This window comes from Petaurus breviceps, unplaced genomic scaffold, assembly GCF_028583685.1.
Source record: "Petaurus breviceps papuanus isolate PSGF00001 unplaced genomic scaffold, PetGlider_PUasm1.0 90604, whole genome shotgun sequence".
Lineage (NCBI taxonomy): Eukaryota > Metazoa > Chordata > Mammalia > Diprotodontia > Petauridae > Petaurus > Petaurus breviceps.
Genome location: NW_027187285.1, coordinates 5,470,808 through 5,483,135, shown reverse-complemented (window position 1 = coordinate 5,483,135; position 12,328 = coordinate 5,470,808). Strand labels below are relative to the sequence as shown.

Here is a 12,328-nt window from a genome sequence, read left to right as displayed (position 1 = left end):
GGATGTAATGGTCAGACAACTGGAAACCCTGTCTGCTGATGTTTCTCTGTCTGCTTGTAACTTCTGCTTGTATTCTCTGAAGTTTGGGGTGCTGACCTTTTCCCCCTGAACTAGGTAAATGATATATGTTTGATTAAAGCAAGACTGTTAACTCATTTTGAGCTGCTTTTCTTTAGAAAAGCAGATCTAAGAACCTGTGCTAGCAGCCATCCTGGCTATGCTAGGGTGCTTGCTGCTATACCCTTCCCCACTCGAGTCCCCTGCACCCCCAATCAGATAATTTAAGGGTGGACAGGAACACAAACTGGTAGAGCAGGCCCATGAATTGGTTGTAATTTGCATTCCTGTAAGGAGTACTCAAATCATTCAGAGCACAAATCTATTATAATTCTGGAGAAACATACCCAAAGAATTCCCAACATGATAAAAAATATTAAGGGATAAAAGAAAAATGCAAAATTTCCAGTAGAAAGAAATAAAACTCTAACAACATAAAAGTCCCCAAAGTTATAAAGGATTAATTACAATAATGGGGGGGGGGAGGAAAAAAATACATGAAAGCCTTCAAAGAATTCCAAGACAAGGAAGAAAACAGACAATTTAGGACAAACAACGGACAACCACTCTAAAACACCAGACTCTCTAAAGAAATAACCAACTTTTATAGTAACAAAGTGGACACCCATTTAAAAAATGACATCATAATGATTATTTAAATGTAAAGGAATACTATTTTGTCATCAGAAATGAATATACAGAATTCAGAAACGCCAGAGAATTGTATGAAAGGATACAGAGTGAAATATCTACATAAAACTATAATGTAAAAACAACACTGAAAGGCAGTCAGACACTAACTGTAATAACCACTCAGTCCAGAAAAGATGAAATATACTTTCCTCATCTCAAAAGAGTAGGAAAACTATGGACATATAATATCACCTTTGCCCTTAGATATAGTTCTTGTGTTAGCTTTCTAAAAAATACTTTACTTTTTATTGTCATTCTGAACTTGGCAAACAACAAACGTGACCATTTCCAAATAAAAAAAGAGGGCTGTATATGAAACCTCACATCTCCATTACGTATAGCTTGCATTTCTTTTTAAAACTATTTAAGTTCAACACATTGGTTGCAAAGCTGTCCTGCTGGTCTGTGGTTTCTTCTGAGATTCTACCTATTCCCCTGATTTTTTAAAAGGCTAAAATAACTCTTTTCTATTTCTTTTAAGCATCTATCAAACTATTCCTCGCCCCTTAACAAATTCTCTCAATTAAAAAAAAGTCTTGTAACAAACAAGCATAGTTTAGCAAAACAAAACCAAACACTGGTTATGGCCAAAACTGCACAAATCAATCTGCACTGAGATTCTTCCACCTTCTTATAGGCAATGGTAGGTGGCATGTTTCATTATCTGTTCCCTTCAGTTTGGGTTGTTCATTTTATTAGAATTCTTAAGTATATCAAATTTGGGGTTTTTTAAATGGTATAGTCATTAAGCCGTTCTCCTGATTCTCTTCACTTTAATGCATTAGTTCATTCAAGTCTTCCCAAGTTCTGCTGAATCTATTTCTCTTACCACTTCTTTTCTTTTTTTCTTTCTTTTTGGAGGGTGGAAGGCAGGGCAATTGGGGTTAAGTGACTTGTCCAAGGTCACATGGCTAGTGTTATGTGTGTGAGGTCACATTTGAACTCAGATCCTCCTGATTCCAGGGCTGGTGCTCTATTCACTGCACCACCTAGCCAACCCTCTTACCACTTCTCAAGGCTCAATATTCAATTATATTCATATACCATAATTTATTCAGCTATTTCCCAAACTGATAGGTACCCCCTTAGTTACTAATTCTTTGCTATACATAAAAGGTTCTATTATAAATATTTAAATACATATAAGTTCTTTCCCTCTTTCTTGGATCCCTTCAGGGTATATATTAGGGAATAGTATCAAGTCAAAAGGCAGGCACAGTAACTTCTGGGTATACTTCCAAATTGCTTTCCAGAATGGTTAGACTAATTCACAGCTTTCTAAATGTGTATTAGTATGTCTAAGCCCCTCCAACATGTCATTTTCCTTATTTGGAATCTTTGTAATACAACAGATGTGAGGTAGAACCTTGGAATTATTTTAATTTGTGCATCTTTGTAAGTGATTTGGAGTTTTTCTTTCATATGGTTTTTGTATGCTTGGATTTCTTTGAAAACTTCTCTTGTTACTATCCTTTGACCATTTATTTATGGGGAACTGGCTCTTGTTCTTATGTATTTGAACCAGTTTCTTATTTATCTTGTTTAACAGATCTTTATTAAAAAAAAAAACAACTTAAGGATTTCTTTCCCAGTGAGTGACTTCACTAATTTTTAAAGTTACCTTAATTTTGTTCATGTAAGAACTATTCATTTTTATGTAATCAAAATTTTCCATTGTATCTTCTGTTATCATTTCTATCTTGTTTGGTCATAAATGCTTCCTCTATCATCGTTCTGAAAGGTTCTCTCTTCCCTTGCTCCTCTAATTTTGCATTAGCAGGAGAGAATAAGGAAGACCAATTCAAATCCTGCCTCAGACATTTCCTGTGTGATGGATCCTATGCAAATCACTTAAAATCTCTCAGCCTTAGTTTCCACTTCTATAAATGGGAGTAACTGCACAGGACTGTTGTGAGGAGGAAAGTGAGATAACATAAGGTAAACACTCTGCAAACTCAAAACAACATAGTTCTTGTTTTAATTAATTTTAATATTTAATGTTTCTAAGAAGAACATCATATCTACACAAATGATATTGTTCCTTCTACCCCATTGCCTATTCCCTCAATTTTTTTTTCATGTCTTGTTATAGCTACCATTTATAGTACTTTATTAAAAATAGTGATAATGAACACTTTTGCTTTACCCCTGATCTTACCGGAAAGGCTTCTAGCATTTCTCTGTGGTTTTATAAAGATGGCATTTACTACTTTAAGTAATGGTCCATTTATTTCTATGCTTTTTTTTAAGCAATTGGGGTTAAGTAACTTGCTCAAGGTTACACAGCCAGTTATTTCTGAGTGTGGTGCTAAGTATCAGAGCCCGGATTTGATCCCAGGTCATCCCGACTCTGGGGCCGGTGCTCTTACTTACTGCGCCACCTGGCCACCCCTATTTCTATGCTTTTTAGTGTTAACAGAAATAGGTATTGTACTCTTTCAAAAAAAATTTCTACATCTACCCATATAATCGTGATTTTTGTTTTCTTATTAATATGGCCACTTGTGTTTATAGTTTTCCTAATACTGAACCAAACCCATATTCTTAGAATAAATACAACCTAATCATAGTGTATAATCTGCTAATATGTTGCTCTCATTTCTTTGCTAATCTTTAATGCTTTTGCATCAATATTTATCAGTGATATTGGTCTATATGGCATGTTAATTTTTTAAAACTTTTTATTTATTACAAGGAGAGTTCAATGATAGTGGGGAGAGGGTATTTACACATCAGAAAATTCCTAATGTGTAAAAGCAAAACGTATTAGAAATATATAGAATAGCAACCTATCTGGAAGCCCAAAATGAAAAGATTAAAGATAGGGGTGGCTAGGTGGCACAGTGAGTAAAAGCGCCAGCCCCGGGGGCGAGTCAGGAATTCGGTTCTGGCCTCAGACACAACACCCACACAAAAAAACCAGCCGTGTCACCTTGGGCAAGTTACTTAACCCCAACTGCCCTTCAAAAGGCAAAAAAAAAGAAAAGATTAAAGATAGCATTCTAGTGAAGAGCAGAAGGTCTCTGAGAAATACATGGTGAAATAAAATGCTTGCTACCAAGAACCAGCCTAGCATATACCAAAGGAAGAGTCTGAATTATATATATGGCTATCCTCATCTACATTAAATGAAAAAGATGGACTATATTATGAAAAAGGATACCTAATTCTTACCTCCAATAACATAAGCTAATCTAAACAATTAATGAAAAAAGAGTCATTTGTTCAACAAAGGGGAATAACTTGGAAGGCTAGTGGGTACAAAGTCAAGAGGTTCTAAGTTCAGATTCCACCGTATGACACTCACTACCTATGAGACCTCTCTCCACCAACAATTAATTTCCTCGAGTGGTCCCTTCCAACTCTATAGGATCTATAATGTTAGAGCATTTTGAACCATTCCCTCTGAAGCCAGAAGTAAGTCACCTGATATATAAATCCATCCAATTCCCTACAAGCAAGTCTCCAATTTCTTATATCATCAGCACCTCAAACTAAATACATCCAAAACTGAGCTAAATTATTTCTCACCAAAAACATGTTCCAGTCTCTGAGTTTATATTATTTTCTTAACTGACCCTTACTCAGTTTCCCACATTCAAGCTCTTGGTATTTTTTAATTCTTTCCTTTCCTTACTTTTCAGATGCAATTATTTAGCAAGGCTTATCAAATTTACTTCAACAACATCTGTCAAATCCATCCCTTACTCTTCTTTTCCCACTGCAATAATCAAGTAAAGATATTAATTACATCTTGACTGGATTATAACTTATCTTCCCACCTTCACCCTTTCCAAACTCAAAACATCTTCCATACTACTGGCAGATAAATTACTTCTTATGCATGTCTTATCCAAAAGATGCAGTCTTTAAGAAAAAGCAGTATATACATAATGAATAAAGCACTGGGCTTGGAATTAAAGACCCATGGCTGATTATATGGCAAAGCTTCAGTTTACTCATCTGTAAAATGGAAACAATAATACTTGTAATACATAAACGTGTTTTATTGCTCTGCTCACCTAAATCCTGTACTCAAAAATCTTTAGTGATTCACCAATGAATCAAATTTGTTGAACATCCAAGGTTCCCACAGTATGGTGGAAAGGACTAAAGCCAGAATTCCTGTTCAGTTTATTTAGAAGCTCAACTGGGGGGTGGGAGTGGAGCTGGGTGAAGAAAGGTTAAGAGACTGGGAGAGATGGCTCATTTAAACTCTATAGGCCTGTTTCCCCTTTTGAAAAACTGCCTTTATTAACTTCACAAGGCTGTTTAGAAAGTGCTTCTAAACCTTAAATTGCTATGTAAATCTAAGTAATTATTATTCAGGGTCTTCAAAATTCAAAGTCACAGTATCCTTCCATTTTTCCCACCCACTATTCACTTCCCAGCCATTAGTTTACATACTGGCCAAACTCTGTACCAGAAATATACCCAGCCTTTTCCTACCTCCTGAACATTAGTATGCTCTTTCCTACAACTAAAATATTCTCCTCCTCTCTCTTTTAAAATCGAACTCAAATGCCACCTCCTCCTCCTCAAAACCCTCCTTATGCTTCCAGGTGAAAGCCGCCTTCCCCTTTCTATTAGCTTTTCTAAAACTCCACTTGGCACATCTCTAATGTACTATGTATTACTTAAAAGTATTTGCATGTGCATTATATTCCCATTTATTATCAACCAAAAAAGCACCCAGGGCCTTCACACTAGAATATCCAACCTCTACTGAAGCCTTTTCACTCTGAAATATCCCACCTCCAGGCCTGCTCACTTCATCTGGAGCCTCCATTACATGGAAGGTCCCAGGCCAGGCTAGCCTTCCTTCCTCTCAGGTTCTGTTCCTGAATTCTGGAATTCCTGAATGCTGTCTCATTCTGGAATTTTCCAATCACCCCAGGAGCCTTCTCATCTTGGAATATTCTTTCACCAGCCCCTTTCTCCCATTGATGAGTTCTGGCTCAGGAATAGCATTTGAGCAGCTCCTTCAAGAATGGGTTAGATTTCAACAGGTGGAGAAGGTTTAAAAGTGTCATAGGAAATATGAAGTTAGGACATATGTAGTTGAGTATAAGACACTGGATGGTAAAGGGGATAGTAAAGTAAATTCTGGAGAGCTATTAACATCAGCCTAGAGAATTCTATTTTTCAGGCAATGAGGAGACATCTAAGGATTTAGTTTGAGCTATGTGCATGATGTAAACACAGCTGTGCATTAAAAAAATTCTTCTTGCAGTGGTATACAAAATGAACTGGAAAAAGCAAAGACTAGAGGCCAGAAACTGTTTTGGAGGATATTTAAAAGAGAGAAAAACAGATAATGAAGGTTTCAACAATGGATTTGAGATATAATGCAAAAACATACCTACAATGCACTAGGCTATTTCTCCCATAACAAATCATCCTGGTAAATTAAGTTACTTATCTTGGCATATCTAGAGTTCAGAAGAACAGATAAGTCTTTTTTTTTTCTTTTTGGAGGGCATTTGGGGTTAAGTGACTTGCCCAAGGTCACACAAGGTTTTTGTGTTGTCAGAGGTCAAATTTGAACTCAGGTCCTCCTGATTCCAGGGGCTGGTGCTCTATTCACTGCACCACCTGGAAGCCTGTCTTCAAGTACTTTTAAAGATTTCTCACAGCACAAGAGTGCAATGTTAGAGTTGTTTTGGGGGCAAAGAATGACAAATAACTTGATAAATACTTGAAGATACTTGATAAAAACTTGACAACAAAAGTAATTGAAACAAAAGAAAGCACTGAAAAATGGTAAGTTTCTAAAAGGCAAACTGATTCAAAGAGGAAATTAAGCAAAGAAACCAGGAGACTGAGGCTCTATTTGCTATTCCTATGTCAATCCTGACTGAAAACAAACTTTTAAGGGCATGAGACAGCAAACAAAAAGTCATCTTTCCCCCTCTAACTGTACAATTTAGATCCCATCTTAAAGAAACTATGAAAATACACAAATCCACAGAAAACCGTGAAAATACAAATGGTTCATTTGGAAGCCAAAGTACATAGCTAGCTGCCTATTTCTCAATATAACCATTAAAATTATTAGCAGAATAGGATTAATTTCATTAAAATTCATATAATAGCATTGTAGATCAATGAAGACTCTGAGCTTAAGTTCTGTCACTGATCCCACGTGACCCTCAACAAGTACTCTCACATTTTGTGCTCCAGCAACTCTTTTAAGACCAAGAATGGCAAAACAAGTCATACCACTTGGATCTTTGTAGAAGTTTGCTTACCTAAATCTCTTAACACCTAGGGCATCAAAGTTTTAGGCAAAAACATAAGCAAAAAACTTTTTAACATGCTCTACTTTAGTGCATTTCCCAGTGATATTTCCTATCTGACAAAATATACCTTAGTTTTACTACAATATTTTTAAAAAATGATGCAGGTTTCTACTCTAACTTGGTAATAATATTATCAATAAGTTTTCAATTTGTGGCCTTACAGAACATCAGCACTTTTTGAATAAAATGAAAAATGTTTTTTAAATTGAAACAAAAACTTTTAAAATATGTTTCCTTAAAACTTCTCAAGAACTTTGAGCAACACTTTCATCAAATGTTTTCAACATCTGCTAGACTGAGCAAAATCAAATTGCTGAGAATCTCTAGATCAAGAAAGAGATGGAAGGCACTTTAGAGATCATTTATGACAAATCCTTTATTTTATCAGAGCTTCGGGAAAACTAAGCAACTTGTCCAAGGTCACAAAGCTACTGACAAAGGCAGAACCTGAACTCTGTGTTCTTTTCACTAACCATGGGGCAAAACCTCTAAAATCAACATAATTTCTTATGAAAATGTAATTTTTCCTGAGTTATTAATCTGTTGGAATTTTTCCTCATACTAGACTAGATAGATACTGTATGACAAGCAGTCATTTCTACTTTAAATCTAAGCGCTGTACTTAGTCTAATCGTTTGTTCTGGATGGACAACACTACAAACTAATAATAAAAGCTGGCATGTATTTGGCTTTCCATAGTTCAGAAACACATCACTTCTGAGATCTGAGAACTTTCCACCAATCTCTTCGGGTCTTAGGGAGTTGACTAAGTAAAGATGAGTTAAGTGACTTTTTCATGAACAGACTTTACAAGTTTCTACCAAACTACTGGAAACCAGGGACTTTATAAGTGCATATCAGCAAAGTTCAACTCAAACACTTGTTAAGCACTTACTTCGTGTAAGACAAAAAAAAAAATAATTAAAAAATCCTTAAATTACAAGACCTTTCAAATTTCAGGTAAGATTGATAGATCACTGAATTGTACACCAGTTAGAATCCTATTCTCGCAAGCAGCCTGTATTTGTGAAGAGGCAAACATATTAAAGAATAAGTGCTATCTACTACAGCCCTCTCATCTGAAATAAAGAAAAATGTGTTAACTATTTTGAACCTTAGAGCCCAAACTTTAACAGTAAACATTTTTCCTGGTCTAAACTCTTCTCTCATGGCCCACAAATAATAGCCCTTGTTTTATGGGTAGTTGGGAGACAAGTCTCCTGAAAACTTGCATCCTAAGTTATCCCTACAAAAAAAGCTCAATAAACAGCCAAATAAGTCGTAGGCAAATTGGACTGATACGATCATCTTTAATTCCTGCAAATTTCCCAATCCCTTGGAGTGAAATCATCCATTTCGGACATCCCAACTGAGGCCTGGAGGATCTATTCCAAAAGCCGACATGGGTCCTTAAGCTTTCTCTTTTTACCCCTGATTATGGAGGGAAAACAACTTTTATTGGTTTCGCCTCCAGGTGGGATGGAAAACAAGCCGGGACTGCGCCCAAGGCCCGGGCACGTTTTTGCAACGGGACCACTTTTAGGGATGGGGAAAGAAGATAGCGGCAAAGAGCGGTTGGCAAGGCCCCCCTTCCTCCCGCCAAGCACCCCACTCACCCCCCGCCAACTCCCCTTGCTGCACACGCACACACACACACGGACACACGCGCACATATCCCCAATTTCCGCCCAGGGAAAACCCGACCCTGCCCTACCCCACCCCAAGGAACCAGAGGCCTCGGACGCGGAGGACTGCAGCGCCGCACGACCCCCGGGCCCCCTCGGCCGCCGCGAGATGGGGTCATGTGACGCGGCGGCGGTTAAAGCACCGCAGAAACGCAGCCACCCCGCGCCCGCCCCCCGACACAACTCGAGGTCCACGGCCAGCGGGCTGCGTCCCGAGGGCCCGGGGCGGGAAGCAAAGCGGACCGCGGGCCGGGGTCTGGCGGCGGGCCCGGGCCAGTCACAAAGGCTTTGGGCTCCGGTCCCGTTCCAGCTCCCGGGTCGGGCCGTGGGGGAGAGCGAGAGAAGAAACATTTACGGCGGCGGAGGGAGACCAGGGAGCCCATGTTTCCGGGGTCCCCGCCGCGTCCACCGGAGTACTCCTCGGGCGCCCCCCCCCCCCCCCCCCCCCCCCCCCGCGGCCGCCTCCCCCTGTCATGCCGCCACCCGTACAGGCCCCGCCGCGGTCTCCCCTCCCCCGCCCGCTCCCCCGCTCTCGCTCGTTCCCTCGCTCTGCTCCCGGCCTCCATCTTGGATCGGCGCTTCCAGCCCCCGCCGCCGCTGCCGCCGCCGCCGCATTCCCCCTCTTTCCCGCCCCCCGCAGCCGCCGCCGCCGCCCGCTCTCACCTCGGCTGCCCATCCCGGCGCCGCCGGCCGCCGACCCGGTTTTCCCCTAAAAGTCTCCGGTGTGTTATTCCCGATGTGGGGGGGTTTTAGCGGGGTGGTCGCCGGGGGTTCGAGAGCGGGGGCCGCGCCTTCAGCGGAGCTGCAATCCTAACCCGCCATCTGGTGGCATTTTCCACACGCCAATGGCGCCGCTGCAGACCCGAGGCCCGACCGCCCTCTGCTGGCCACCCGCGCCACAGCCTCACTGCCGGGTACGGCCGAGGAAGGGGTGGGCGGGCGGAGGGGGGGGGGCAGGAGCTCGAGTAGGGAATGGGGAGGGGGGGAGGCAGTGACAGGAGCGCATACGCGGCTCCTACGCTAACAGTGCACATGCGCCCCGTCACGGCGGGAAAAGCAACCAAACACAGCGGTTCTTCTTCCCGCTCTTCCTCCCCCCAACCCCCCCCCCCCCCCGTCCTTAGGGCCTCTCAACTCTCCCAACCAATCCCTCCCACCACCTCCTGGCGCCGAATCCCTAACTACAAGTTAAGGACGTTATTGACAGTTCGTGGAGCGGATGGGGAAGGGGGCATAGGGAGGAGGAGGAGGAGGAGGAGGTGGCCTCGGCGTCGTGACGTCACCGCGCTCATAAAATGTGACCGGCCATTTTCGGAGATTTCTCGGTTTGCAGCGAGGGGGCTCCTTTCCCCCACCCTCCGAAGCCGCCGGGCTCCTCCCTTGCTAGGTGGCCGACGGGGCCCCGCCTCTCTCGGCCTCTTCACCTCCCCCTCCCCGCAGTCTTTCTGAGCTGCAGCGGGAAAAGAGCTGAACGGAAGTGGGGTAAAGCGGGATAAGGGGGTCCTCTCGTTCCTGCCCCCCCGCCGCCGCCCCCGCCTCTGGGGCTGGCGGCGAAAAAGCCCCGGGGAAGAAAGGGTCCACAGGAGGGCGAGGCTCGTCCTCCCTCCGGACGGCGCCTGCAGGCGTTTGGCTTTTTAGGTAGCAGATGCAGGATGTGGTGCGGGCTTCTGCATAAGGAGGCAGCAGAGGCTAGTGAGTGGAAAGATGGTTGGCCTGGAAGGCTGCAGGGACTGAGCGTTGGGGCCAGCTTTGTCCCCTGGTTTGTTCTCGCTGCCAGATCGAGCTAATGGTTAAACAGGGCTCTGTTACGTGGGGCGTCAGGGAAATGGGAGTAAACCCTAGCAGATCCACAGTGCTGGAAAGACAGATCCAGGGGCTCAAGTGGGAAGCCTCTCCCCCCACCTCCCACCCGCCAACACACTTTCCTCTTACCAACACATGGGTCCCTTCCACCTCTTCTCCTAGGGCACTTTAGTAAACCTGCCTTTTCCCTTGGTGGTGACCTTTGTGTGGTCCCAACCACTCCCTATGCTAGCCCATCAAGCCCCCTTCTGACCTGCTTACTTCATGCTTAAGGCATTTCTAAAGCCCCACTCCTTGACTATTATTAGCTCTCGCCTCCTCCATCATCTGTTGTGTACAATACAGTGTCACCCCCAGCCTGTCTTTTTCTGTTCCTGGGTCAGGGCCCAAAATGTTGAAGTCATATAATTATCTCAATTGGACCGAGTAATAATGAAGTTTACTAAGTACTTGCTTCTGAACAACTCCAGCAAGGCAAAATTGTTTGGCACTGACCTGTAATTCTATCCCTTTGGGGAATCTTGGAATGGAAATTACCCCATCACGAGTTGGCAGTTTCTCTTTAACTTACAGTTTTAGAGTTGTCTGGGGGACTTCAGCCTTATATGACTTGCCCATGGTCACCTACATAAACTGTGTTTGTGGTAGCATTCAAACCCAGACCTCCCTAAGACCAGCATTCTGCCCCCTATGGTACTATGTACCATGCTGCCTATCACTGCAAGTATTATCCACATTTTGCAGATGAGAAAAAGGTCTCGTAAAGGATAACTATGTCTGTTTTATAGTTGTTTGGGGTTCAAATGATACAATGTTCATAAAAGAAGTAAACCTTGTATCAAAAGGACTGTTTGCATAGGACTATCATCATTCCAGGAGAATGGTACTAAATGCTCTGGTGTGTACATGAGGGCTAGAGAGAGAGGATTCATTTTTTTTAACCTTCAATTTTCAGAATTACATAGTTCCAGCCTCTCTTTAGGTACTAAAAGGAAAGAAAGACTAGGAAGAAGCCAACATGTAGAGAAGCAGACATTTTCTATCATGTTCTTAACTCCTTCCTTCCCCCCTCAAACTCCTACTTTGCTACAGCAGAAACTTCTTATGCATTTCCTCTTGGTTGAGGTCTAAGACTCACTCTCTTCTTTGAGCTATCTCACTCCAAATAGGAGAGCCGATTCACTCTGTATTGTAATTTTCTGATTTCCATTTTACTATTAACTTGAATAAAGGGGTATACTATGTATGTTCTTATGGCATGGGCATTGAATGGGAAGGGAATCAAACCTTGGACATACATTATGAGGCACTCCTTCCCCATTAAGGCATAGGGATCCAAAGCATAACTCCAATAAAAATTATTTTCCCTCTGCTAATAGTTAAGGAAACCGATAAAGCTAATTCTAGTGCCCCTCTCTGAGGAGGGCAAAGTGACCAGCCTCTGTCTTGAACCTCTTGCAGCACCTCCTAGCAAGAATCAAAACCTCTCTTAGAGAAGAGTAAGAGAAGATATCTATTAGTAAAAATATATACTCTTGCCTCCCAGCAAGCTACTTCCCGACAGACCCATGTGGCTATACATAAGCTACATCAGCAATCTGTATAACCCTACATCATCTTGCAGAGTTTAAAGCACTATATGATGCCAGTTAAGTGATTTGCCCAAGGTGGCACAGATAGTTGGTATCATACCTGGGAGTCACATCTCAGTCACTTGATCTCTCTCAACTTCAGTTTAGGAATAATAATAGCACCTATCTCCTAGGTTTGTAGTAAGAAAAGCACTTA

At 42.2% G+C, this 12,328-nt stretch overlaps 1 protein-coding gene across 4 annotated transcripts in view; it reads right to left on the bottom strand.

Moving 5' to 3' along the window:
- The window catches only part of STAG1 (STAG1 cohesin complex component), a 385,691-nt gene extending 374,896 nt beyond the window's left edge, over positions 1-10,795 (bottom strand). For 3 of the 4 annotated variants that reach the window (XM_069063915.1, XM_069063914.1, XM_069063913.1), the window contains exon 1: positions 9,401-9,658. The gene's annotated coding sequence lies outside the window, so the exon portion shown is untranslated. Of the gene's footprint in view, positions 1-9,400; positions 9,659-10,669 lie in introns of those variants that run through there. The other variant, XM_069063916.1, reaches the window with a different exon arrangement.
- Between the last annotated feature and the right edge of the window lie 1,533 nt (positions 10,796-12,328).